The sequence below is a fragment of the Bos indicus genome, chromosome 28, assembly GCF_029378745.1.
Source record: "Bos indicus isolate NIAB-ARS_2022 breed Sahiwal x Tharparkar chromosome 28, NIAB-ARS_B.indTharparkar_mat_pri_1.0, whole genome shotgun sequence".
Lineage (NCBI taxonomy): Eukaryota > Metazoa > Chordata > Mammalia > Artiodactyla > Bovidae > Bos > Bos indicus.
In genome coordinates, this window is record NC_091787.1 from 385,553 (window position 1) to 413,514 (window position 27,962).

Genomic DNA, 27,962 nt, shown 5'->3' on the forward strand with positions numbered 1-27,962 from the left:
GAAATAAAGTTAGAGAAGGTGTGAAAAAAGACATTAGCTGCTCCAGCGGCGGTAAAATCCAGTCGAGAGTGTTCCAGGGTCTGTATTTGATTATGAAATTTCCCTAAGTCCAGGCCAATGTCAGAGCTGTTCCAAATACCTGAGATATGATTTTTTATTTTTTCCCATTCATAATCTGTCTCATTTACCTTTAAAGACGTCACGCATATTCATCGGTAATCAGCGTGACAAGACAGAGCCATTTTCACTTTTAAAGCCTGTAACTCAGTCCCAATATGCATTATTGCCTTTTCTAAGGCATCTACTCTCATTTCCAATTTTCTATCTATAACTTCCTGTGTTGCTGGAGTTAGTGAAACATTTTTAGACGTGGTATCAACATATTGGGCAGTATGTACTTGTTGAGTCAATGATATTGCTGCCACAGTAACAGAAGCAATTGCTGCTATTAAAGCTGATATTCCTAAAATAAGTAAGCCCACAAATTGTCACGATCACATTATTAAATCCTGAAGTTGTTGTAATACAGCAAGACTATAGTTATATCAATAAGTGGTTACATCATAAGATAAGGTGGACGTTGTAACACTACAAAGGAGCAAACATTATATTGAGGATTTAAACAAGATGAGAGCATGCATTGTTCACAAGTCACTACATTGGGTCCACCAGTGAAAAGTCACATGTACATTAAGTTTTCCAGAATCGTTGGTAAAGAGAAAACTTAAGGAGAGGGTAGAGAAGCCAAAACAGAATAAGCAGAATTATTTTCTGGTTGGAGTTCGCGCTGCAGCAGCCCCATCGGTTGTGCCGGGATCTCGATGTTTATCTTGCCTCCCCTTTCGGCGGACTCCTCTTTTGTGATTGAAGCAATGGGGGAACTGGATGTCTGGGGGACTGCAACATGGCGAATCAGCCTGTCCCGGATGTAAATTGGAAAATCTGCAACCTGTGGTAAAATACAAGCACATCCTCGACAGCTAGTTAATAATGGGTCAAGACCCTTCCATTGTCCTGAGGAGGTCTTTCCATTTAACTAATGGTTTTGCATTTAATTGCTCCAGGCACCAATGACGAAGCATTGCAGTAGTTCCAGCCAGATCAGTATTTAGAATATTTACTACAAAAAGAGCATGTTGCAAGATTTGATGGGGAGAGCTATACTTAAACTCCCCTTCTTTTAGTTTTTGAATTTGGATTTTTAATGTTTGATGCCCTCTTTCAACAATGGCCTGTCCCTGGGGAGATTATAAGGGATGACAGTATTATGTTTAATTTGAAACTTTATACAAAATTCCTAAAAAGACTTAGAAGTGTAAGCAGGAGCATTGTCAGTTTTCAGAGCTTTTGGCAGGCCCAAATATGAAAAACAAGTAAAGAGATGTTGTATTACATCTTTAACTGCTTCCCCTGTGCGAGCAGTTGCAATAATAACGTGAGAAAAAGTATCTACGGTTACATGAACAAAAGACAATTTTCCAAATGAAGAGACATGAGTTACATCCATCTGCCATGTGCTGAGTCTCAATTTTGGGACTACTATAGAAATATAGAATTGCCTGTAGTACTATCTAAAGAGGCCTTTCTGAATATAATAATATATCCTACACACACTGTCATTCTTTAAGAAGATCTACTATGTGGTTACAAATGCCCTCATTTATATAGAAAATGCAGCTTCCAAAACTGAAAGCAGTTTATTAATATCTTCTATCTTTTATGTAGAAGGAAACAAAGTTGAGAAAAGTATGCTTTCTCTTCCAGAGGATATCCCCACATGTCCCATGTGACTAGGCTCGGAAATAAGGTATCTAGATCCTGACATATCCAGTTGCTCATTTGATGGTCTGTTTTCAATATTGTGGATATATGTGTACTTTGTAACATAGTGAGAGGCAAATTTGTTAGTTTTGTTTTTTCCCTAGAGACTTATATATACACATTTAGAGACAAAATACAGAAAGTTCTTTGATAGCCTTGCTAAGAAAATGAAAATAATTTGGGAGGTTTCTTTTTAATTTGTGGGGTAAAGAATTTGAGGAAGTACACTTGTGCACATTAAAACAAGCCACATAAAGGTTTACAGTGGCTTCCTGGATGCTCAGTGGTAAAGAATCCATCTGCCAAGCAGGGGACGCAGGAGACATGGGTTCAATCCCTGGATAACAAAGATTCCCTGGAGACAGATATGGCAACCCACTCCAGTATTTTTGCCTGGAGAATCCCATGGACAGAGGAGCCTGGCAGGCTACAGTCCAAGAGGCTGCAAAGAGTCAGACATAACTTAGGAACTAAACAGCAACAGCAGAGGTTCACTATGAGTTGCACTTTAAGAATTGTGGTTATAAACAGAGAGATTTTATGATTGAATTCATTAAGAATAACTAGCTCCTATTTGGAAGATTAATCATATTTTGTATTGACAAAACTAGAAAGTCAATTCCAATCACTGATTAATCACTGTCACCATGCTATTTGTATTATTTCAGTTTAGTTCAGTTTATTCACTCAGTCGTGTCTGACTATTTGCAACCCCATAAATCACAAAAGGCCAGTATTCTCTGTCCATCACCAACTCCTAGAGTTTACTCAAACTAATGTTCATTGATTCAGTGATGCATTCCAGCCATTTCATACTCTGTCGTCCCCTTCTCTTCCTGCCCCCAATCCCTCCCAGCGTCAGGGTCTTTTCCAATGAGTCAACTCTTTGCATGAGGTGGCCAAAGTACTGCAGTTTCAGCTTTAGCATCAGTCCTTCCAAAGAACACCCAGGACTGATTTCCTTTAGGATGGACTGGTTGGAGCTCCTTGCAGTCCAAGGGATCTCAAGAGTCTTCTCCATCACCTCAGTTCAAAAGCTTCAATTTTTTGGCTCTCAGCTTTCTTCACAATCCAACTCTCACATCCATACATGACCACTGGACATTACTTTGTTGGCAAAGCAATGTCTCTGCTTTTTAATATGCTATCTAGGTTGTTTATAACTTTCCTTCCAAGGAGTAAACATCTTTTAATTTCATGGCTGCAATAACCATATGCAGTGATTTTGGAGCCCCCCAAAATAGTCTGACACTGTTTCCGCTGTTTCCCCATCTATTTGCCATGAAGTGATAGGAACAGATGCCATGATCTTAGTTTTCTGAATGCTGAGCTTAAGCCAATTTTTTCACTCTCCTCTTTCACTTTCATCAAGAGGCTTTTGAGTTCCTCTTCACTTTCTGCCATAAGGGTGGTGTCATCTGCATATCTGAGGTTATTGATATTTCTCCTGGAAATCTTGATTCCAGCTTGTGCTTTTTCCAGCCCAGTGTTTCTCATGATGTATTCTGCATATAAATTAAATAAGCAGAGTGCCTTGATGTACTCCTTTTCCTATTTGGAACCAGCCTATTGTTCCATGTCAGTTCTAACTGTTGCGTCCTGACCTGCATACAGGTTTCTCAAGAGGCAAGTCAGGTGGTCTGGTATTTCCATCTCTTTCAGAATTTTCCACAGTTTATTGTGTTCCACACAGTCAAAGACTTTGGAATAGTCAATAAACAGAAATAGATGTTTTTCTGGAACTCTCTTGCTTTTTCAGTGATTCAGTGGATGTTGGTAATTTGATCTCTGGTTCCTCTGCCTTTTCTAAAACCAGCTTGAACATCAGGAAGTTCATGGTTCACATATTGCTGAAGCCTGGCTTGAGAATTTTGAGCATTACTTTATTAGTGTGTGAGATGAGTGCAATTGTGTGGTAGTTTGAGCATTCTTTGGCATTGCCTTTCTTTGGGATTGGAATGAAAACTGACTTTTTCCAGTCCTGTGGCCACTGCTGAGTTTTCCAAATTTGCTGGCATATTGAGTGCAGCACTTTCACAGCACCAACTCTCAGGATTTGAAATAGCTCATCTGGAATTCCATCACCTCCACTAGCTTTGTTTGTAGCGATGCTTCCTAAGGCCAAATTAACTTCACATTTGAGGATGTCTAGCTCTAGGTGAGTGATCACACCATCGTGATTATCTGGGTCATGAATATATTTTTTGTACACTTCTCCTGTGTATTCTTGCCAAATCTTCTTAATATCTTCTGCTTCTGTTAGGTCCATACCATTTCTGTCCTCTATGGAGCCCATCTTTGCATGAAATGTTCCTTCTCTAATTTTCTTGAAACGATCTCTAGTCTTTCCCATTTTGTTGTTTTCCTCTATTTACTTGTATTGATCACTGAGGAAGACTTTCTTATCTCTCCTTGCTATTCTTTGGAACTCGGCATTCAAATGGGAATATCTTTCATTTTCTCCTTTGCTTTTCACTTCTCTTCTTTTCATAGCTATTTGTAAGACATCCTCAGACAGCCATTTGACGTTTTTTGCATTTCTTTTCCATGGGCATCGTCTTGATCCCTGTCTCCTGTACAATGGCATGAACCCCTGTCCATAGTTCATCAGGCATTCTGTCTATCAGATCTAGTCCCTTAAATCTATTTCTCACATCCACTGTATAATCATAAGGGATTTGATTTAGGTTATACCTGAATGGTCTAGTGGTTTTCCGTACTTTCTTCAATTTAAGTCTGAATTTGGCAATAAGGACTTCATGATCTGAGCCACAGTCAGCTCCCACTCTTGTTTTGGCTGACTGTATAGAGCTTCTCCATCTTTGGCTGCAAAGAATATAATCAGTCTGATTTTGGTGTTGACCATTTGGTGATGTCCATGTGTAGAGTCTTCTCTTGTGTTGTTGGAAGAGGGTGTTTGCTATGACCAGTGCATTCTCTTGGCAAAACTCTATTAGCCTTTGCCCTGCTTCATTCCGTATTCCAAGGCCAAATTTGCCTGTTACTCCAGGTGTTTCTTGACTTTCTACTTTTCTATTCCTGTCCCCTATTATGGAAAGGACATCTTTTTTTGGATGTTAGTTCTAAAAGGTATTATAGGTCTTCATATAACCGTTTAACTTCAGCTTCTTCAGCATTACTGGTTGGGGCATAGGCTTGGATTACAGTAATGTTGAGTGGTTTGCCTTGGAAACTAACAGAGATCATTCTGTCGTTTTTGAGATTGCATCCAAGTACTGCATTTTGGACTCTTTTGCTGACCATGATGGCTACTCCATTTCTTCTAAGGGATTCCTGATCACAGTAGTAGATATAATGGTCATCTGAGTTAAATCCACCCATTCCAGTCCATTTTAGTTCCCTGATTCCTAGAATGTTAACGTTCATTCTTGCCATCTCCTGTTTTACCCGTTCCAATTTGCTTTGATTCATGGACCTAACATTCAAGGTTCCTATGCAATATAGCTCTTAACGCCATTGGACCTTGCTTCTATCCACAGTCCCATCCACAACTGGGTTTTGTTTTTGCTTTGGCTGCATCCCTTCATTCTTTCTGGAGTTATTTCACCACTGATCTCCAGTAGCATATTGGGCACCTACCGATCTGGAGAGTTCCTCTTTCAGTATCCTATCATTTTGCCTTCTCATACTGGTCATTTATATTAGTACCGTGTGGTAAAAGATCAACTTAGCCACCCTGGGCTGCTCAGACTCCATGTATTTCAGAGGTCTTCAAGTCTAGCTGTTGACTGGCTCCTGGGAGATTACATCTAAAACCTTGGAATATCCTGTTTGATAAGAGCAGTTTTGTATCCTGGGGTCCACATCAAACGGTTTATGCTGACATGGTTCACAGCTAATGCCTGATTGTTAGTATGCCTGAGGCTTTGATCTAGGCTGTGATATAAACAGTTTTAACACCAGGGTGGTGAAATTCTAGATGATAGTTTGTGGCATTCTCCATGCCTATGAATTGACTGTTAATAAAATAATTGACATTAATAATTGGCTAAGCTTTTCTGATTGACAATAATTCCTAAGAGTCATCAGACAACATTGCTGGGAGAAATAAGTTCTCTGTGTGACTGTCCCAAGAGAGGTCAGTGGAAGCTCGTGGCTGGTTCTCCATGATGCAGTTTATACAGTTTTTTTTTTTTTTTTTTTCTCCTACTGCCACTTTCAGTCTACACCTGTAGCTATAGTAAACCATTACCATAATAGCTTTTTTAGAGTTTTGTGAGACCTTCCTTCTACTAAATCACAGAATCTGATAGTGATCTTCAGCACTTCTGATACAAGCCCTAAATTTGAAAAAGTTTCTCAAGCATTTTTCTTTCTTTTTTTAAATATTTTAAACTTTCTTGCATTTATATTACATAAATTATAAAATGCTATTCTAAGAAATAAAATTAATATGCAAATTAGGAAACAAAATAAGTAATACATGTAAAGTTACCTCCTGAGTTAAATAAAAAACAAACAACAACAAAAAACTGAGTATTGCTGAAATCAGAAGTTCTCTGTGATCATCTCTGTTATCCTACTTTCTTGAAAATTACAACCACCATAACATACCATCTCAGACCTGTCAAAATGGCTATCATCAAAAAGACCACAAATAGCCAATTGGAGAGGATGTGGAGAAAAGGGAATCTTTTTACACTGTTGGTGCAAATGTAAATTGCTGCAGCCACTGTTGAAAACTGTAGGAAGATTTCTCAAAAAACTGAAAATACCATATGCCCCAGCAATTTTATTTCTGGGTATATTTCTGAAGGAAACAAAAACATTTATTCAAAGGGATATGTATACCCCAGTGTTCATATCAACATCATTTATTGTAGCCAAGATACGGAAGCCACTTAAGTGTCCATCAACCGATAAACGGATAAAGAAGCTGTGGAATGCATACGGAGTTGAATACTAGCTAGCTCTAGAAAAGAATGAAATTTTGCCATCTGCAATAACATGGATGGACCTGCAGGGTATTATGCTAAGTGAAATAAGTCAGATAGAAAAAGGCAAATACTGTATGTTACCACTTACATGTGGAATCTAAAAAACTACAACACATAAAAAAATATAAGAACACAGAAATGGGCTGACAGAGAACAAATGAGTGGTTGCCAATGGGACGAGAGAAAAAGACAGGAAAAGGGCAAGAGGCAGAGCATTAACAGGTACAAATGAGGGGCTTTGCTGGTGGCCCAGTGGCTAATATTTCTCCTTCCCATGCAGGAGGTGCCAGTTCAATCCCTGGGGAGGGAGCTAAGGTTCCATATGCCTCTCAGTCAAAACACCAAAACTGAAAGCACAGGCAAAATTCTAACAGTTCTAATAAAGGCTTTAAAAAAAATGGTCCACATCAAAAAATCTTTTAAAAAATACAGACTAATACAAACTAAATAACCTACAGGGGTATATTGTACAGCACAGGGAATATATTCAATATTTTTTAATAACTTGAAATGGGTAGAATGCAAAAAATCCTGAATCACTATGTTGTAGCCTTGAAACTAATATAATATTGCAAATCAAATGTACCTCAGTTAAATATGAATAAAATACTCTTCTGTTTTTTCTTATTCCCTAGCTTTCAATTTTAAAAATAAATTCATCCATATCCTAAAACCATCTGTTTAATAAATCTGTTTGAATCACATTATAAATGTGATGTCATATAGTTTGTATTCTACTTTGCTTGTGATTTTCTTCAATATTTGTTTCTAACATTTTCCCATGAAAATGTTATCATGAAAAGCTGTTACACATGAAAATGTTGCATATGAAAAGCTCATGTGTATCCCTGTACTCTTAATTTTAAAATTGTATAGTATTATTTTTCTTTAATGTGTCTATTTAATGGTAACTTTCTTTCTATCATGATCAGTGCTGATGCGAATGTTACATTACAGGACACTCAGTGCACAGTTTGTCTAGGTCCATCCCTAGATATGACCTTGAATGGATGCAGGATATACTTATGCTCAGCTTTAAAGTATAACAATAATTTTCCTAATTTATATTTCATATTTATATCCTCAAGAGCAGCACATCTGACCTTAGCTTCTACATCCTTGCTTATACCTGCTAGAGTCAGACATTTAACATATTTTGGCCATCATTATGGAGATGTATGTGTGTGTGTGTGTGTGTAGCCATGTCTGACTCTTTGCAAACCCACGAGGCTCCTCTGTCCATGGAATTCTTTGGGCAAGAATACTAGAATAGGTTGCCATTTCCTAATACAGGGAATCTTCCTGACCCAGGGATCAAACTTGCATCTCCTGCATGTCCTGAATTAGCAGGCAATTTTTTTTTACCACTGTACCACCTTTCAGATACTTAAATCTTTAACACATCTGGAAATATATATTTGCTTCCAATGTGTTATGTTAGAATTTTCTTTTTTGAATTCAGATAGCATGTTTTCCCTACTGATTTTTTTTTTTTAACTTGTGTTCTCCATTTATTGTTAGTAACACCGTGTGATGTATCAAATCTTCATTTATCTGTGGATTTGTTTCTGGACCTTGTTTTCTGATCATCAGTCTATTGGTAAGCTTTCCTTTATGTAATGACAAACACTGCTAGATAATTTTACAGGAAAGACTTGATCTTTTTGTTCTGAGCTATTTCACCAAAACTTGAAAAAAGGCTTGTCACTCTTAGAATATTGTTGGTTTTTTTTTTTTTTAATTTTGGAGGGAATTTCCTTTACAGACCAATTAAGTAAAATTTATATCTTTCAAATATTGAGTCATTCTCACAAACATGATGTCACTGTTTATTTATGCAATTTATTTAAAATCTTTTAGTTATTTTTATCATAAACATAAAAGTCTTGATTGATAGATATATTTCCCTAAAGGCCATATATAATAAAAATTTATCATTTAAAAATTATGATCTAAATATTTTCTGCAGTGATGAGAAAATACAACTAATTTTCAGATCGAATGTTGATTCTATAGTTAACAATCCACACAGACTATTTTATTAACACCCATAGATTTCATTTTACCCTTTTACATGAGTCTTTTATTTATATATCTTAAAAATCTGTAATTTATTGTTTTTGGATATCTTCCTCTGCTAGCAGCACCCTCCAGTGAATTATTACCCAGAGTTGGCAACGTTGGGCATCATTTTCCTTTACATAATTTTAAAGTGAGTAACAGTGAACTTCTGTTCATTAATTTTGATAAAAAGATGTCAAGTCAGTTTTAAGTCCTAATTAACTGTACATCTGAACCTCCAAATACAATTTCTCCAGCTATCCATGCATCATTATTGACATAAAGGAAGATGGAGGAAAAGCTTATTTGCATAGTAAATCTTTTGGAAAAAAATCAAGCAAATAAATTGTAAACTTTTAACCATTAAATTGTGAAATAAGATGTAACATTAAAGGTAACTTCTGGAAAGCATTTTCATTTCATCTTTTTAATCCACAAATTTGCTGTGTTAATGCTGCCATCTTTTGAGACAGACCTAATCATGCAAAGTGAATGCCCAGTGTGTCTCATTAACAATAATCTTCGGTGCATTTTTTTTTAGCTTAAATTTAAACAGTGTACAGTGCAATTATTGCTGAAAGGATAAGTACCATAAACAATGATTATCCTGAGAGATAATTGATGAATAAATTGTAAAGGATTGAGAACTCTTTCATGCCTTTTTTTTTGGTGTGTGTGTGTAATGAAATCCCTTTGAAAAATGTTGTCTAATTATGTTATTTCTTATTGAATCTCAAGAGAAATCAATAGACATTATAGCTATTTAATGAATCAAAATATTTTTCAATCTCCAATATTAAAAAAATGCAGATAGATCTTAACAAAAGAAGTGGGCAAATAAAGGCCCTGTTTTTCCTAGATTCTTAAATTACAGTTTACTACATGTATTTGATTTATTATTTCAAATAAACTTATTAGAGTAACATATTAACATACTGAGGTTAATCCTTAGATAGATGATATGTAGTAAAAAGTTCACAATCTAAAAAATAATGATTTTTAATTATTAACCTAATAATTAACCAATTCATTTATAAAATTGATTTATTTTTAAATTTACATTTTAAAGTATAATCAAGTATCTTCATTTATTTGCTCATCTATCCACAAATATTTAATGACTGTCTACTATGTAACAGAAACTGTTCTGCCAGCCTGACCAACCGTTATAAAGATTTGTGCCCTAAAAAATGTACTAGAAGAGTAAAAACAAGAAAAATATAAACAAGTAACTGAAAACAATGCTGTTACTAATAAGTATTTTTAATACAATTTAATAGATTTTTGCAATTAAGGATTTCATTCTATCTTTGATGTTGAAGTTTTTTTAAAAATATTTAATTAAAGAGTATATGGTAATTTTATCTAATAAAATCATGATATGTGGAAAGCTGAATTGACAAAAATTTAATATTATCTTTATGAGATAACTTGATAATTAAAATTTAAAATTATCCTTTTGTAGAATTTCTTTTGGTCATATTTGAGTTAAGTGACATGTGGTAATATAGATCTTATCCTATATCACATAAACTGCAATGTCTCTTTGATGAATATTCAATTTACTCCTAATCAAAAGATAAATATTGAAATGCAAAAGTCTATCTCTGGTGCAAATTATTACATAATTTCTTTATTTCCTCACAGGATAATAAGAAATAAAAAATATATACATACACAAAAAGAAGTTTCCAGAGACGTATAACATTCTTAAAAGACATTAAGTTAAAAATAAAATAAATCTACTATACATAGCAAAAAGAAAGTCAGTGATGGCATTGAAGAGAAAGCTAGCCATGGGAAAGATAGAATGTAGCTCTGTGATGCCTAGACACCAATATGTATTTCATGGTTCCACTTTTTCGTGGAAAATTTTTCTAATGAGCTCAGAATTTATCCCTTGAAATATTTATTTGTATTTAATGCTAATGAATACATTATAATATAAATAGCCAAAGCATCAGTTACTGTCAAGGTAAGTTTTCCAGCTAGACGTTAAGCCTGCATAAATATTTTAAAAAGTGGGTTCCCCAGGTGGCTCAACAGAAAAGAATCTGACTGCAAAGCAGGAGATATGAGTTCAGTCCTTGGGTCGGGATGATCCCCTGGAGTCGGAAATGGCAACCCACTCCAGTATTCTTGACCAGAAAATTCAGTGGACAGAGAAGCCTGGCAGATTACAGTCCATGGGGTCACAATGAGTCAGACCCAACTCAGTGACTGAACAACAATCTCCTCTTTATTCTATGGAGACATGGAAAACGTGCAGAAATGTAGTAAATTTGCATTCCAGAAGACAGCCCTATCTCTGCTACTTACTTAAAAAAAAAAAAAAAAAGGATTGGTTTGTGCATAAAGCCTTGTCATTGAAGGACAACTGTTATGAGCTCAGATGCCTAATTTTGGATATTGGTCCGCTGTTTAGGACACTGCTGAGAAATGGTGGTTACACAGAATCTGAAGATCTTGTAACCCACAGAAAGATTCAACCATTTGGTGGAGAAGAGTGTAGATAGAATAAAAAGCCACTTGATTCTGGGGAAAATTTGAAGTGACTCCTATGGCAATAGTCACAAAATCCTGCCTACTGATGGTTTTTAAAGATATTTTTAAGATGTTAGCGATCTAGATAATATGAAATAATCTTCTATTAAAGTCAGTCTTTAAATTTTAGTGAAATTTTAAATTACCAGTTTTAAGATTGCCATCAATCTCACAAGTTTTATTATTTGTTCAGAAGTATACCGACAGATCCTACTGTTTCATCAGGGTCAAATATTATGCACTTACATATCTTAAATAAAATTGTAGTTATTCAGGTTTTTCAGAAAACAGAAGATGATTAATTATGTATATAACAGCAATCCAGATTTGGGTACAAGAGGATTGAGTCAAACTTCATCTTATATTTTCTAGTTACACATAATGTTACCTCACTAGCATGAAAACATTATTATATGTTGGTACAGTTGTATATCTAGGGTAAGATATAAACATGTTAAAAGATTTAAGAAAATGATGACTATATTCCTAGGTTTGAGTGTGTATTCAAAAGGAGATTGGGGGCTTCTCTGGTGGTCCAGTGGTTCAGAATCTGCCTGTCAAAGTAGGGGACACAGATTCGGACCCTGGGGCAGGGAGATTCCACATAAAATGGGGCAACTAAGCCCGAGCATCACAACTGCTGAAGCCCAGGAGTGGAGAGTCTGTGCTCTGCAACAGAGAAGCTACCACAATGAGAAGTCCACGCATGGTTACTAGAGGGTAGCCCTGCTCTCTGTGGCTAGACAAAGTTATGTGCACAACAGTGAAGACCCAGCAGAGCCAAAATAAATAAATACATACTATGTTTAGGGCTTCTCTGGTGGCTCAGAGTGTAAAGCATCTGCCTACAATGCGGGAGAATGGGTTCAATCCCTGAGTTGGGAAGATCCCCTGGGCAACCCACTCCAGTACTCTTCCCTGGAAAATTCCTGGAAAATCCCATGGTCTGAGAAGCCTGGTAGGCTACAGTCCATGGGGTCTCAAAGAGTCGGACATGACTGAGCGACTTCACTTCACTTCAATATGTTTTTAAAAAGGAGTTTGTGCATATCTCATATTACTTGTACAAATGTTACTTAACAGAATTTCATTTACCACAGTAAGAGTTTGGATACCCCTTGTGAACATATGGTGGTTTAGGCTTGAAAGTTTAGCTGGGAACTGGGAGCAACTCTACAGAATACAGAGCACAGAAATACACTCCTGAAACTAGGATCAATTTTTCTTTTCTTTTTTTTTAAGCTGTGGCAAAGGAGGGAAGAATATACAGTGGAGAAAAGACAGTCTGTTCAATAAGTGGTGATGGAAAAATTGGACAGCTATATGTAAAAGCGTGAGATTAGAAAATTACCTCATGAAAATGAATTAAAAATGGTTAAACCTAAATGTAAGACTAGAAACCATAAACTTCCTAGAAGAGAACAGAGGCCAAACACACTTTGACATGTCACAGCAATATATTTGGGATCTGTCTCTGAAGACAAAAGCAATAAAAGAAAGAGGAAAAGGGGGATCCAGTTCAGTTCAGTCGCTCAGTCGTGTCTGACTCTTTGCGACCCCATGGGCTGCAGCATGGCAGGCCTCCCTATGCATCACCAACTCCTGGACTTTATTGAAACTCTAGTCCATTGAGTTCAATGATGCCATTCAACCATCTCATCCTCTATCAGGCCCTTCTCCTCCTACCTTCAATCTTTCCCAGCATCAGGGTCTTTTCAAATGAGTCAGCTCTTTGCTTCAGGTGGCCAAAGTATTGGAGTTTCAGATTCAACATTAATCCTTCCAATGGATATTCAGGACTGATTTCCTTTAGGACTAACTGGTTGGATCTCCTTGCAGTCCAAGGGACTTTCAAAAATTTTCTCCAACACCACACTTCAAAAGCATCAATTCTTTGGTGCTCAGCTTTCTTTATAGGCCAACTCTCACATCCATACATGACTACTGGAAAAACCACAGCCTTGATGAGATGGATCTTCATGGGCAAAGTAATGTCTCTGCTTTTTAATATGCCGTGTATGCTAGTCATAAATTTCCTTCCAAGGTGTGCCTTTTAATTTCACAGCTGCAGTCACCATCTGCAGTGATTTGAGAACCCCCCCAAAATAAAGTCTGCCACTGTTTCCACTGTTTTCCCATCTATTTGACATGAAGTGATGGGACTGGATGTCATGATCTTAGTTTTCTGAATGTTGAGCTTCAAGTCAACTTTTTCATTCGCCTCTTTCACTTCCAGCAAGAGGCTCTTTAGTTATTCTTCAACTTTTGCCGTAGGGGTGGAATCATCTGCAAATTTGAAGTTATTGATATTTCTCCCAGCAATCTTGATACCAGTTTGTGCTTCATCCAGCCCAGTGTTTCTCATGATGTACTCTGCATATAAGTTAAATAAGCAGGGTGACAGTATATATCCTGATGTACTCCTTTTCCTATTTGGAACCAGTCTGTTTTTCCATGTCCAGTTCTAACTGTTGCTTCCTGGCCTACATACAGATGTCTCAAGAGGTAGGTCAGGAGGTCTAGTATTCCAATCTATTCCACAATTTTCCAAAATTTGTTGTGATCCACACAGTCAAAGGCTTTGGCATAGTCAATAAAGCAGAAATTGATTTTTTTTTCTTTTTTTCCTGGAACTCTGTTGCTTTTTTGATGATCTGACAGATATTGGCCATTTCATCTCTGGTTTCTCTGCCTTTTCTAAATCCACTGTGAGAATCTGGAATTTCATGGTTCATGTATTGTTGAATCCTTGCTTGTAGAATTTTGAGTATTACTTTACTAGCATGTGAGATGGGTGCAATTTGCAGTAGTGTGAACATTCTTTGGTATTGCCTGTCTTAGGGATTGGAATGAAGACACCATTTCCAGGCTTGTGGCCACTGCTGAGGTTTCCAAATTTGCTGGCATATTGAGTGCAGCACTTTCGCAGCACCATCTTTAGAATTTGATATAGCTTACCTAGAATTCCATCACCTCCAGGAGCTTTATTTCTGGTGATGCTTCCTAAGGCCCACTTGACTTCACATTCCAAGGTGTCTGGCTCTTGGTGAGTGTAAGTGATCACACCATCATGATTATCTGGGTCGTGAATATTTTTTTTTGTACAGTGCTTCTGTGTATTCTTGCCACCTCTTCTTAATATCTTCTCTTTCTGTTAGTTCCATACCATTTCTGTCCTTTATTAAGCCCATCTTTGCATGAAATATTCCCTTGGTATCTCTACTTTTCTTGAAGATATCTCTAGTCTCTTCCATTCTATTATGTTCCTCTATGTTTTTGCAGTTATCTTTGAGGAATGTGTCTTATCTCTCCTTGCTATTTTTTGGAACTCTGCATTCAAATAGGTATATTTTTCTTCTTCTCCTTTGCTTTTTGCTTCTCTTCTTTTCACAGCTATTTGAAAGGCCTCCTCAGAGAGCCATTTTGCTTTTTTTGCATTCCTTTTTCTTGGGTATGGTCTTGATTCCTGTCTCCTGTAAAATGTCACGAACCTCTGTCCATTGTTCATCAGGCACTCTGTCTATCAGATCTAGGCCCTTAAATTTATATCACACTTCCACTGTATAATCGTAAGGGATTTGTTTAGGTCATACCTGAATGGTCTTTGTTTTCCCTAGTTTCTTCAATTTAAGTATGAATTTGACAATAAGGAGTTCACGTTCTGAGCTACACTCAGCTCCTGGTCTTATTTTTGCTGACTGTATAGAGCTTTTCCATAATTGGCTGCAAAGAATATAATCAATATGATTTTGGTGTTGACCATTTGGCGATGTTCATGTGTAGAGTCTTCTCTTGTTTTGTTGGAAGAGGGTGTTTCCTATGACCAGTGCATTCTGTTGGCAAAACTCTATGAGCCTTTTACCTACTTCATTCTGTACTCCAAGGCCAAATTTGCCTGTTACTCCAGGTGTTTCTTGACTTCCTAATTTTGCATTCCAGTCCCCTATAATGAAAAGGTCATATTTTGGGGGGTGTTTGTTAAAAAAAACAAAATGGGAAAGACTAGAGATCTCTTCAAGACAATTAGAGATACCAAAGGAAAATTTCAATCAAAGATGGGCTTGATAAAGGACAGAAATGGTATGGACCTAACAGAAGCAGAAGATATTAAGAAGAGGTGGCAAGAATATACAGAAGAACTGTACAAAAAAAGATCTTCATGACCCAGATATCACGATGGTGTAATCACTGACCTAGAGCCAGACATCCTGGAATGTGAAGTCAAGTGGGTCTTAGAAAGCATCTGCACTGGGATGACCCAGAGGGATGGTATGGGGAGGGAGGAGGGAGGAGGGTTCAGGATGGGGAACACATGTATACCTGAGGCAGATTCATTTTGATATTTGGCAAAAATAATACAATTTTGTAAACTTTAAAAATAAAATAAAATTATAGTTGGAGAAAAAAAAGAAAGAAAACATCATTATGAGCAAAGCTAGTGGAGGTGATGGAATTCCAGTTGAGCTCTTTCAAATCCTGAAAGATGATGCTGTTAAAGTGCTGCACTCAATATGCCAGCAAATTTGGAAAACTCAGCAGTGGCCACAGGACTGGAAAAGGTCAGTTTTCTTTTCAATCCCAAAGAAAGGCAATGCCAAAGAATGCTCAAACTACCGCACAATTGTACTCATCTCACATGCTAGTAAAGTAATGCTCAAAATTCTCAAGCCAGGCTTAACCAATATGTGAACCGTGAACTTCCTGATGTTCAAGCTGGTTTTAGAAAAGGCAGAGGAACCAGAGCTCAAATTGCCAACATCTGCTGCATCATGGAAAAAGCAAGAGAGTTCCAGAAAAACATCTATTTCTGCTTTATTGACTCTGCCAAAGCCTTTGACTGTGTGAATCACAATAAACTGTGGAAAATTCTGAAAGAGATGGGAAAACCAGACTACCTGATCTGCCTTTTGAGAAATCTATATGCAGGTTAGGAAGCAACAGTTAGAACTGGACATGGAACAAAAGACTGGTTCCAAATTGGAAAAGGAGTATGTCAAGGCTGTATATTGTCACCTGCTTATTTAACTTCTATGCAGAGTACATCATGAGAAACGCTGGACTGGAAGAAACACAAGCTGGAATTAAGATTGCCGGGAGAAATATCAATAACCTCAGATATGCAGATGACACCACCCTTATGGCAGAAAGTGAAGAGGAACTCAAAAGCCTCTTGATGAAAGTGAAAGTGGAGAGTGAAAAAGTTGTCTTCAAGCTCAACATTCAGAAAACGAAGATCATGGCATCTGGTGCAATGACTTGATGGGAAATAGATGGGGAAACAGTGGAAACAGTGTCAGACTTTATTTTTTGGGGCTCCAAACTCACTGCAGATGGTGTCTGCAGCCATGAAATTAAAAGATGCTTACTCCTTGGAAGGAAAGTTATGACCAACCTAGATAGCATATTCAAAAGCAGAGACATTACTTTGCCAACAAAGGTCCATCTAGTCAAGGCTATGATTTTTCCTGTGGTCATGTATGGATGTGAGAATTGGACTTGAAGAAGGCTGAGCACTGAAGAATTGATGCTTTTAAACTGTGGTGTTGGAGAAGACTTTTTTTTTTTTTAACTTTACATAATTGTATTAGTTTTGCCAAATATCAGAATGAATCTTGAGAGTCTCTTGGACTGCAAGGAGATCCAACCAGTCCATTCTAAAGGAGATCAGCCCTGGATGTTCTTTGGAAGGAATGATGCTAAAGCCGAAACTCCAGTACTTTGGCCACCTCATGTGAAGAGTTGGCTCATTGGAAAACACTCTGATGCCAGGAGGGATTGGGGGCAGGAGGAGAAGGGAACAACGGAGGATGAGATGGCTTGATGGCATCACTGACTCGATGGACATGAGTCTGGGTGAACCCCGGGTGTTGGTGATGGACAGGGAGGCCTGATGTGCTGTGATTCATGGGGTCACAAAAAGTCGGACACGACTGAGTGACTGAACTGAACTGAAGTTCTAATAGGTCTTGTAGGTCTTCATAGAACCATTCAACTTCAGCTTCTTTAGCATTACTGGTAAGGACATAGACTTGGATGATGGGCTCAATAAAGGACAGAAATGGTAGGGTCCTAACAGAAGCAGAAAATATTAAGAAGATGTGGCAAGAATACACAGAAGAACTGTACAAAAAAGATCTTCATGACCCAGATAATCACAATGGTGTGATCACTCACATAGAGCCAGACATCCTGGACTGTGAAGGCAAGAGGGCCTTAGGAATTATCATTCATCTCACATGCTAGTAAAGTAATACTTTAATTTTCCAAGCCAAGTTCCAGCAATATGTGAACCATGAAATTCCAGATGTTCAAGCTGGTTTTAGAAAAGGGAGAGGAATCAGAGATCAAATTGACAACCGCTGGATTATGGAAAAAGCAAGAGAGTTCAGAAAAACATCTATTTCTGCTTTATTGACTATACCAAAACCTTTGACTGTGTGGACCACAATAAACTGTGGGAAATTCTGAAAGAGATGGGAATACCAGACCACCTGGCCTGCCTCTTGAGAAATCTGCATGCAGGTCAAGAAGCAACAGTTAGAACTGGACATGGACCAAAAGACTGGTTCAAATGGGAAAAGAAGTATGTCAAGGCTGTATATTGTCACCCTGCTTGTTTAACTTATATGCAGAGTACATCATGAGAAACACTGGGCTGGAAGAATCACAAGCTGGAATCAAGATTGCTGGGAGAAATATCAACAAACTCAGATATGCAGATGACACCACCTCTATGGCAGAAAATGAAGAACTAAAGAGTGTCTTGAGTCTTTAAGGAGGCAATTAACTGAAAATGAGGCCTTTAGGGCAGATCTTATCTAATTGTTGACCATGTAAGAAGAGATTATGGAGAAGGGAATGGCAACCCAGTCCAGTACTCTTGCCTGAAGAATCCCATGGGCGAAGAGATTGTTGGGCTACAGTACATGTGTCACAAAGTATTGGACACAATTCATAGACTAAGCAAGCAAGAAGAGATTCAGTTCAGTTCAGTTCAGTTCAGTCACTCAGTCATGTCCAACTCTTTACAACCCCATGAATTGCAGCACACATGGCCTCCCTGTCCATCACCATCTCCCGGAGTTCACTCAAACTCACATCTCTTAAGTCGGTGATGCCATCCAGCAATCTCATCCTCTGTCATCCCCTTTTCCTCCTGCCCCCAATCCCTCCCAGCATCAGAGTCTTTTCCAATGAGTCAACTCTTCGCATGAGGTGGCCAAAGTACTGGAGTTTCAGCTTTAGCATCATTCCTTCCAAAGAATATCCAGGGCTGGTCTCCTTCAGAATGGACTGGTTGGATCTCCTTGCAGTCCAAGGGACTCTCAAGAGTCTTCTCCAACACCACAGTTCAAAACCATTAATTCTTTGGTACTCAGCTTTCTTCACAGTCCAACTCTTGCACCACTGGAAAAACCATAGCCTTTACTAGACGGACCTTTGTTGGCAAAGTAATGTCTCTGCTTTTCAATATCCTATCTAGGTTGGTCATAACTTTCCTTCCAAGGAGTAAGCGCCTTTTAATTTCATGGCTGCAGTCACCATCTGTAATGATTCTGGAGCCTAAAAAGGTAAAGTCTGACACTGTTTCCACTGTTCATCCATCTATTTCCATGAAGTGATGGGGCCAGATGCTAAGATCATCGTCTTCTGAATGTTGAGCTTGAAGCCAACTTTTCACTCTCCACTTTCACTTTCATCAAGAGGCTTTTCCATTCTTCTTCACTTTCTAGCATAAGGGTGGTGTCATTTGCATATTTGAGGTTATTGATATTTCTCACGGCAGTCTGATTCCAGCTTGTACTTCTTCCAGCCCAGCGTTTCTCATGATGTACTCTGCATATAAGTTAAATAAGCAGGGTGACTTTATACAAACTTGACTTACTCCTTTTCCTATTTGGAACCAGTCTTTTGTTCCATGTCCAGTTCTAACTGTTGCTTCCTGACTTGCCTACAGGTTTCTCAAGAAGCAGGTCAGGTGGTCTGGTATTCCCATCTCTTTCAGAATTTTCCACAGATTATTGTGATCCACACAGTCAAAGGCTTTGGCATAGTCATAAAAGCAGAAATAGATGTTTTTCAGGAGCTCTTTTGCTTTTTCCATGATCCCACAGATGTTGGCAACTTGATCTCTGGTTCCTCTGCCTTTTCTAAAACCAGCTTGAACATCTGGAAGTTGATGGTTCATGTATTGCTGAAGCCTGGCTTGGACAATTTTGAGCATTACTTTACTAGCGTGTTGCATGAGTGCAATTTTGTGGTAGTTTGAGCATTCTTTGGCATTGCCTTTCTTTGAGGTTGCAGTGAAAACTGACATTTTCCAGTCCTGTGGCCACAGCTGAGTTTCCCAAATTTGCTGGCATATTGAGTGCAACACTTTAACAGCATCATCTTTCAGGATTTGAAATAGCTCAACTGGAATTCCATCACTTCCACTAGCTTTGTTCATAGTGATGCTTTCTAAGGCCTGCTTGACTTCACATTCCAGCATGTCTGGCTCTAGCTGAGTCATCATACCATCGTGATTATCTTGATTGTGAAGATCTTTTTTGTATAGTTCTTCTGTGTATTCTTGCCACTTCTTAATATCTTCTGCTTCTGTTAGAGCCATACCATTTCTGTCCCTTATTGAGCCCATCTTTGCATGAAATGCTCTCTTGGTATCTCTAGTTTTCTTGAAGAGATCTCTAGTTTTCCCATTCCGTTGTTTTCCTCTATTTCTTTGCATTGATTGCTGTGGAAGGCTTTTTTATCTCTTCTTGCTGTTCTTTGGAACTCTGCATTCAGACGCTTATATCTTTCCTTTTCTCCTTTGCTTTTCACTTCTCTTCTTTTCAAAGCTATTTGTAAGGCCTCCTCACACAGCCATTTTGCTTTTTTGCATTTCTTTTCCATGGGGATGGTCTTGATCCCTGTCTCCTGTACAATGTCATGAACCTCAGTACATAGTTCATCAGGCATTCTTTTTTTTTTTTTTTTTTAATGAAGTTAAGTCATTTTATTTATTTTTTTTCTTCTTTTTTTTCTTTTTTTTTTTTCTTTTTCTATCTATCAGATCTAGTCCTTTAAATCTATTTTTCACTTCCATTATATAATCCTAGGGGATTTGATTTAGGCCATACCTGTAACGTCTAGTGGTTTTCCCTACTTTTTTCAATTTAAGTCCAAATTTGGCAATAAGGAGTTAATAATCTTAGCCACAGTCAGCTCCCGCTCTTGTTTTTCCTGACTGTATAGAGCTTCTCCATCTTTGGCTGCAAATGATATAATCAATCTGATTTCAGTGTTGACCATCTGGTGATGTCCATGTGTAGAGTCTTCTCTTGTGTTGTTGGAAGAGGGTGTTTGCTATGACCAGTGCATTCTCTTGGCAAAACTCTATTAGCCTTTGCCCTGCCTCATTTCGTATTTCAAGGCCAAATTTGCCTGTTACTCCAGGTGTTTCTTGACTTCCTACTTTTGCAATCCCAAAGAAAGGCAATGCCAAAGAATGCTCAAACTACCACACAATTGCACCCATCTCACACGCTAGTAAAATAATGCTCAAAATTCTCCAAGCCAGGCTTCAGCAATATGTGAACCATGAATTCCTGATGTTCAAGCTGGTTTTAGAAAAGACAGAGGAACCAGAGATTAAATTGCCAACGTCCGTTGGATCATCGAAAAAGCAAAAGAGTTCCAGAAAAAACCTCTATTTCTTTTTTCTTGACTATGCCAAAGCCTTTGACTGTGTGGATCACAATAAACTGTGGAAAATTCTGAAAGAGATGGGAATATTAGACCACCTTCCTGGCCTCTTGAGAAAGCTGTATGCAGTTCAGGAAGTGACAGTTAGAATTGGACATGGAACAAAAGACTGGTTCCAAGTAGGAAAAGGAGTAAGTCAAATCTGTATAAGGTCACCCTGCTTATTTAACTTATATGCAGAGTACATCATGAGAAACGCTAGGGTGGAAGAAGCACAAGCTGGAATCAAGATTGCCATGAGAAATATCAATAACCTCAAATATGCAGATGACACCATCCTTATGGCAGAAATTGAAAAGGAACAGAAAAGCCTCTTGATGAAAGTGAAAGAGGAGAGTGAAAAAGTTAGCTTCAAGCTCAACATTCAGAAAACGAAGATCATGGCATCTGGTCCCATAACTTCATGGGAAGTAGATGGGGAAACAGTGGAAACAGTGTCAGGCTTTATTTTTTAGGGTTCCAAAATCACTGCATATGGTGATTGCAGCCATTACATTAAAAGATGCTTACTCCTTGGAAGGAAAGTTATGCCAACCTAGATAGCATATTCAAAAGCAGAGACACTACTTTGCCAACAAAGGTCTGTCTAGTCAAGGCTGGTTTTTCCAGTGGTCATGTATGGATGTGAGAGTTGGACTGTGAAGAAAGTTGAGCACCGAAGAATTGATGCTTTTGAACTGTGGTGTTGGAGAAGACTCTTGAGAGTCCCTTGAACTGCAAGGAGATCCAACCAGTCCATTCTAAAGGAGATTAGTCCTGGTTGTTCTTTGGAAAGAATGATGCTAAAGCTGAAACTCTAGTACTTTGGTCACCTCATGTGAAGTATTGACTCTTTGGAAAAATTTCTGATGCTGGGAGGGATTGGGGGCAGGAGGATAAGGGCACAACAGAGGATGATTGTCTGGATGGCATCACCGACTCGATGGACGTGAATTTGAGTGCACTCTGGGTGTTGATTATGGACAGGGAGGTATGGCGTTTTGTAATTCATGGGGTCACAAAGAGTCGCACACAACTGATTGACTGAATTGAACTGAACAGAATTATCACACATGTTCTTAATCATTTGAATTTTTCCAAGTAATGGAGACTTGAGTTCAAAAATAGCAATATTAGAGCATTAATATTTATTTCCCTTAATAATAAGCACTTAAACATTTACAAGAAAGAGGTATAGTACAGATAACTTAGTTATAGCACACAGAGTAGTTGTTTTTTCTAATTTACTCACTGTTTAGAATAACATGCAAAACTTTGTCTTACCATAAATCTTATTCATGGTATACGTTGATAAGTTAAGTATCAAAATGCTGGACTTGTACAATTAGAAATTGTAATTTATTTAGCACTGAAGAATAAGAAATGTTGCTGATGGATGAGTGAAAGCAAATGCTAAACCTTCTATTTCTACAGAGAAAACACAAAAAAGAGAAGAGAACAAAAACAAATATACCAGAATAAAATCTAACTAAATTGAAATAATTTCTTCTGTTGTGCTTTGCTGATGTTCACCATCTCCAGCGGCTTCTATTTGGGTTGTTGTTAGTCAGGTATATAATTATTTTGATGGACAAAGGCACAGTGATTCTTTTTTTTTTTTTTTTTTTTTTTGATTTTTTTTTCTAATTTTATTTTATTTTTAAACTTTACATAATTGTATTAGTTTTGCCAAATATTAAAATGAATCCGCCACAGGTATATATGTGTTCCCCATCCCGAACCCTCCTCCCTCCTCCCTCCCCATACCATCCCTCTGGGCCGTCCCAGTGCACCAGCCCCAAGCATCCAGCATCGTGCATCGAACCTGGACTGGCAACTCGTTTCATACATGATATTTTACATGTTTCATTGCCATTCTCCCAAATCTTCCCACCCTCTCCCTCTCCCACAGAGTCCATAAGTCTGTTCTATACATCAGTGTCTCTTTTGCTGTCTTGTCCACCGGTTTATTGTTACCCTCTTTCTAAATTCCATATATATGCGTTAGTATACTGTATTTATGTTTTTCCTTCTGGCTTACTTCACTCTGTATAATAGGCTCCAGTTTCATCCACCTCATTAGAACTGATTCAAATGTATTCTTTTTAATGGCTGAGTAATACTCCATTGTGTATATGTACCACAGCTTTCTTATCCATTCATCTGCTGATGGACATCTAGGTTGCTTCCATGTCTTGGCTATTATAAACTGTGCTGCAATGAACATTGGGGTACACGTGTCTCTTTCCCTGCTGGTTTCCTCAGTGTGTACGCCCAGCAGTGGGGTTGCTGGATCATAAGGCAGTTCTATTTCCAGTTTTTTAAGGAATCTCCACACTGTTCTCCATAGTGGCTGTACTAGTTTGCATTCCCACCAACAGTGTAAGAGGGTTCCCTTTTCTCCACACCCTCTCCAGCATTTATTATTTGTAGGCTTTTGGATCGCAGCCATTCTGACTGGTGTGAAATGGTACCTCATAGTGGTTTTGATTTGCATTTCTCTGATAATGAGTGATGTTGAGCATCTTTTCATGTGTTTGTTAGCCATCTGTATGTCTTCTTTGGAGAAATGTCTATTTAGTTCTTTGGCCCATTTTTTGATTGGGTTGTTTATTTTTCTGGAGTTGAGCTGTAGGAGTTGCTTGTATATTTTTGAGATTAGTTGTTTGTCGGTTGCTTCATTTGCTTTTATTTTCTCCCATTCTGAAGGCTGTCTTTTCACCTTGCTAATAGTTTCCTTTGATGTGCAGAAGCTTTTAAGGTTAATTAGGTCCCATTTGTTTATTTTTGCTTTTATTTCCAATATTCTGGGAGGTGGGTCATAGAGGATCCTGCTGTGATGTATGTCGGAGAGTGTTTTACCTATGTTCTCCTCTAGGAGTTTTATAGTTTCTGGTCTTACGTTTAGATCTTTAATCCATTTTGAGTTTATTTTTGTGTATGGTGTTAGAAAGTGGTCTAGTTTCATTCTTTTACAAGTGGTTGACCAGATTTCCCAGCACCACTTGTTAAAGAGATTGCAGAAAATTGCAGAGGAAGGTAAACTTCCAAACTCATTCTACGAGGCCACCATCACCCTAATACCAAAACCTGACAAAGATCCCACAAAAAAAGAAAACTACAGGCCAATGTCACTGATGAACATAGATGCAAAAATCCTTAACAAAATTCTAGCAATCAGAATCCAACAACACATTAAAAAGATCATACACCATGATCAAGTGGGCTTTATCCCAGGGATGCAAGGATTCTTCAATATCTGCAAATCAATCAATGTAATACACCACATTAACAAATTGAAAAATAAAAACCATATGATTATCTCAATAGATGCAGAGAAAGCCTTTGACAAAATTCAACATCCATTTATGATAAAAACTCTCCAGAAAGCAGGAATAGAAGGAACATACCTCAACATAATAAAAGCTATATATGACAAACCCACAGCAAACATTATCCTCAATGGTGAAAAATTGAAAGCATTTCCTCTAAAGTCAGGAACAAGACAAGGGTACCCACTTTCACCATTACTATTCAACATAGTTTTGGAAGTTTTGGCCACAGCAATCAGAGCAGAAAAAGAAATAAAAGGAATCCAAATTGGAAAAGAAGAAGTAAAACTCTCACTATTTGCAGATGACATGATCCTCTACATAGAAAACCCTAAAGACTCCACCAGAAAATTACTAGAAATAATCAATGACTATAGCAAAGTTGCAGGATATAAAATCAACACACAGAAATCCCTTGCATTCCTATACACTAATAATGAGAAAACAGAAAGAGAAATTAAGGGAACAATTCCATTCACCATTGCAACGGAAAGAATAAAATACTTAGGAATATATCTACCTAAAGAAACTAAAGACCTATATATAGAAAACTATAAAACACTGGTGAAAGAAATCAAAGAGGACACTAATAGATGGAGAAATATACCATGTTCATGGATTGGAAGAATCAATATAGTGAAAATGAGTATACTACCCAAAGCAATTTATAGATTCAACGCAATCCCTATCAAGCTACCAACAGTATTCTTCACAGAGCTAGAACAAATAATTTCACAATTTGTATGGAAATACAAAAAACCTCGAATAGCCAAAGCGATCTTGAGAAAGAAGAATGGAACTGGAGGAATCAACCTACCTGACTTCAGGCTCTACTACAAAGCCACAGTTATCAAGACAGTATGGTACTGGCACAAAGACAGAAATATTGATCAATGGAATAAAATAGAAAGCCCAGAGATAAATCCACGCACATATGGACACCTTATCTTTGACAAAGGAGGCAAGAATATACAATGGATTAAACACAGTGATTCTAATACCAAAAGTGGGTCCTGACCCCTACATTCCCATGTATTCTTTCCCTGGCAATTCTTTCCTTTTGGAAATAGTTGTGGATCTGTTACCCTTTTCACAATGCTCATGATTCCTGAAAGTCAAAGAGAATTTTTTTTTTCTTTTTCTTAGTTTAATCATGTAAACCTTTGAGCCCTAGTTTCTTCATCTATAATATCAATATAACATGACATTAACACAATTCAATAATATTCTATTGCCAGTAGCTTACTAACATAAGAGTAGTACAGTTAAAGTCATTTGTGTTTTCCAATTTCCTACTTACTATTTAAAGCTACAGTTTACTAATCACCTTTCTTTTAAAACTCTTATGTTTTACAAGTATATCTAAATACAGGAGAACTTTGAGTCTGTATAGGTCTCACTAATTACTCACTAAACTATACTTGCTCACCTACCTACTAGCTAAAATATATGTTCTCTGCTTTTGATATTTTTGACAACTGTGTATTAACCATAGTATAAATAATTTATAGTTTTCAGTTTTAATTTTCATGTGTTGCATCTTATATATATTATTAACATGATAATTTTTAAATGTGAGTGACCCCTGGCACATCATAAGAGATTTGCGAATAGATATACTAGGCAGAGTTTCAGAAATCATATCATCAATGTAATTCCTTCAAGTTTGTCATTATTAATTAAATAACCAATAAGTCAAGAACATTGTTAAACATAAGCTGCATGCTTGCAAAGGATAAATAAAAGTTCCTTCTTTATAATTCCTGATGGTTATGTTGCTTATTTTAGTAGATAAAGGCAGCCAGAATGGTCTCAAATAAAGTGCACACACAAGTAGTAAGAACTATCATTGCAGAATATGGAAGGAAAGGCATGCTTTATTCTTGAGAAAGTTCCAATGGAAGAGTTGGGAAATTCATGATAAATGCATTACAGAATTTGATTGTGCCCTACCACTGAGAAAGTGGAATACAAATGTTTCTGCTTCAGAATTCTGTTTTTTAATATAAGAAGTAAAATGGATTGATTTTGCTCTGCACACAAACAGATTCAAAATGAAAGTGCATAATTCTAAAACATATCACTTTTATTTAAAGTTAAACCTTGAATTGCAACTTATGCTTTTATATTTAGAATTTAGCATAAATTTTCCATAAGACTTCAATTGTGTTGAGTCCGGGATACAAAATACTAGACATTAATACAGAATAGAATCTTATGTACTATTAATAATTCCCCTAAATCCCTTTAATTTATAAAATTACAAAACAAAAAAAGATAAATGCCTAATTGTACTATTTTCACAGAAAGTTAAAGTGACGTTGCTCAGTCGTGTCCGACTCTTTGCGACCCCATGAACTGTAACCTATCAGGCTTCTCCATCCATGGGATTTTCCAGGCAAGAGTGCTGGGGTGGATTGCCATTTCCTTCTCCAGGGGATTTTCCTGACCCAGGAATCAAACCCGGGTCTCCTGCATTGCAGGCAGACGCTTTACCGTCTGAGCTATATCTAGTGAATGTGAATCTCACTTCAATGATTGAATTTGTTCTTTGGGGATTTTCTGACATTACCAATTTCCAAATGTTTCTTTTTGTGATGTTTCTATTTATCTATGTGATAACTCTGACGGGAAATGGCATCATTATTCTCATAAGCAGGACAGACCAGACTCTCCAGACTCCCATGAACATTTTCCTCAGTAATTTTTCCTTCTTGGAAATCTGTTATGTGTCTCCCACTCTTTCTAGAATGCTCACAAACCTTTGGACTCAAAAAAGACATATTTCTTTGCTTGTGCAACACAGATGAGTTTTGTCCTTATATTTGGAAACATAGAGTGCCTGCTTCTTACAGTGATGGCCTATGACCACTACGTGGCCATTTGTAGCCCCCTGCACTATTCTCTGGTCATGAACCACATAGTCTGTGTCCAGCTGGTGGCTGCCTGCTGGGTCACTGGTGTTCCAAATGAGATAGGGCAGATAAGCCAGATTTTCTCTCTGTCCTTTTGTAGATCCAACCAAATCAATCACTATGTCTGTGACATCCCCCCAGTACTGAAGCTGGCCTGTGGGGACACGTTTCTGAATGAAATGCTGGTCTTCACAGTTGCTGTGCTATTTGTCATGGTCCCTTTTCTGCTGATACTTGGCTCCAGTGGTAGAATGACCTCCACCATCCTGAAGTTGCCATCAGCAATGGAAAGAGCAAAGGGTTTCTCCACCTGTTGATTTCATGTCATGGTTGTGACTTTATTCTTTGGATCTGCAACCGTTACATATTTATGACCTAAATCTAGAAATTCTTCCAGAACAGACAAATTTCTCTCACTTTTCTATACCATTATCACCCCGAGGTTTAACCCCAATATATACTATGAGAAATAAGGATGTCTTGACAGCCTTAAGAAAATTGCTACCTTAATGTAAAGCATTAGCTGCTTGGTTTAAACTAATTTAGTTTCCTATTTAATTTTGCCATTGTATAATCAGAAATAGTTTGCTTTTTCCACATGATTA

General features: G+C 37.5%; 1 pseudogene; it reads left to right on the forward strand.

Moving 5' to 3' along the window:
* The first annotated feature begins 904 nt into the window (after positions 1 to 904).
* On the forward strand, positions 905 to 27,867 carry LOC139180323 (olfactory receptor 10AG1-like; annotated as a pseudogene).
* Positions 27,868 to 27,962: the final 95 nt, after the last annotated feature.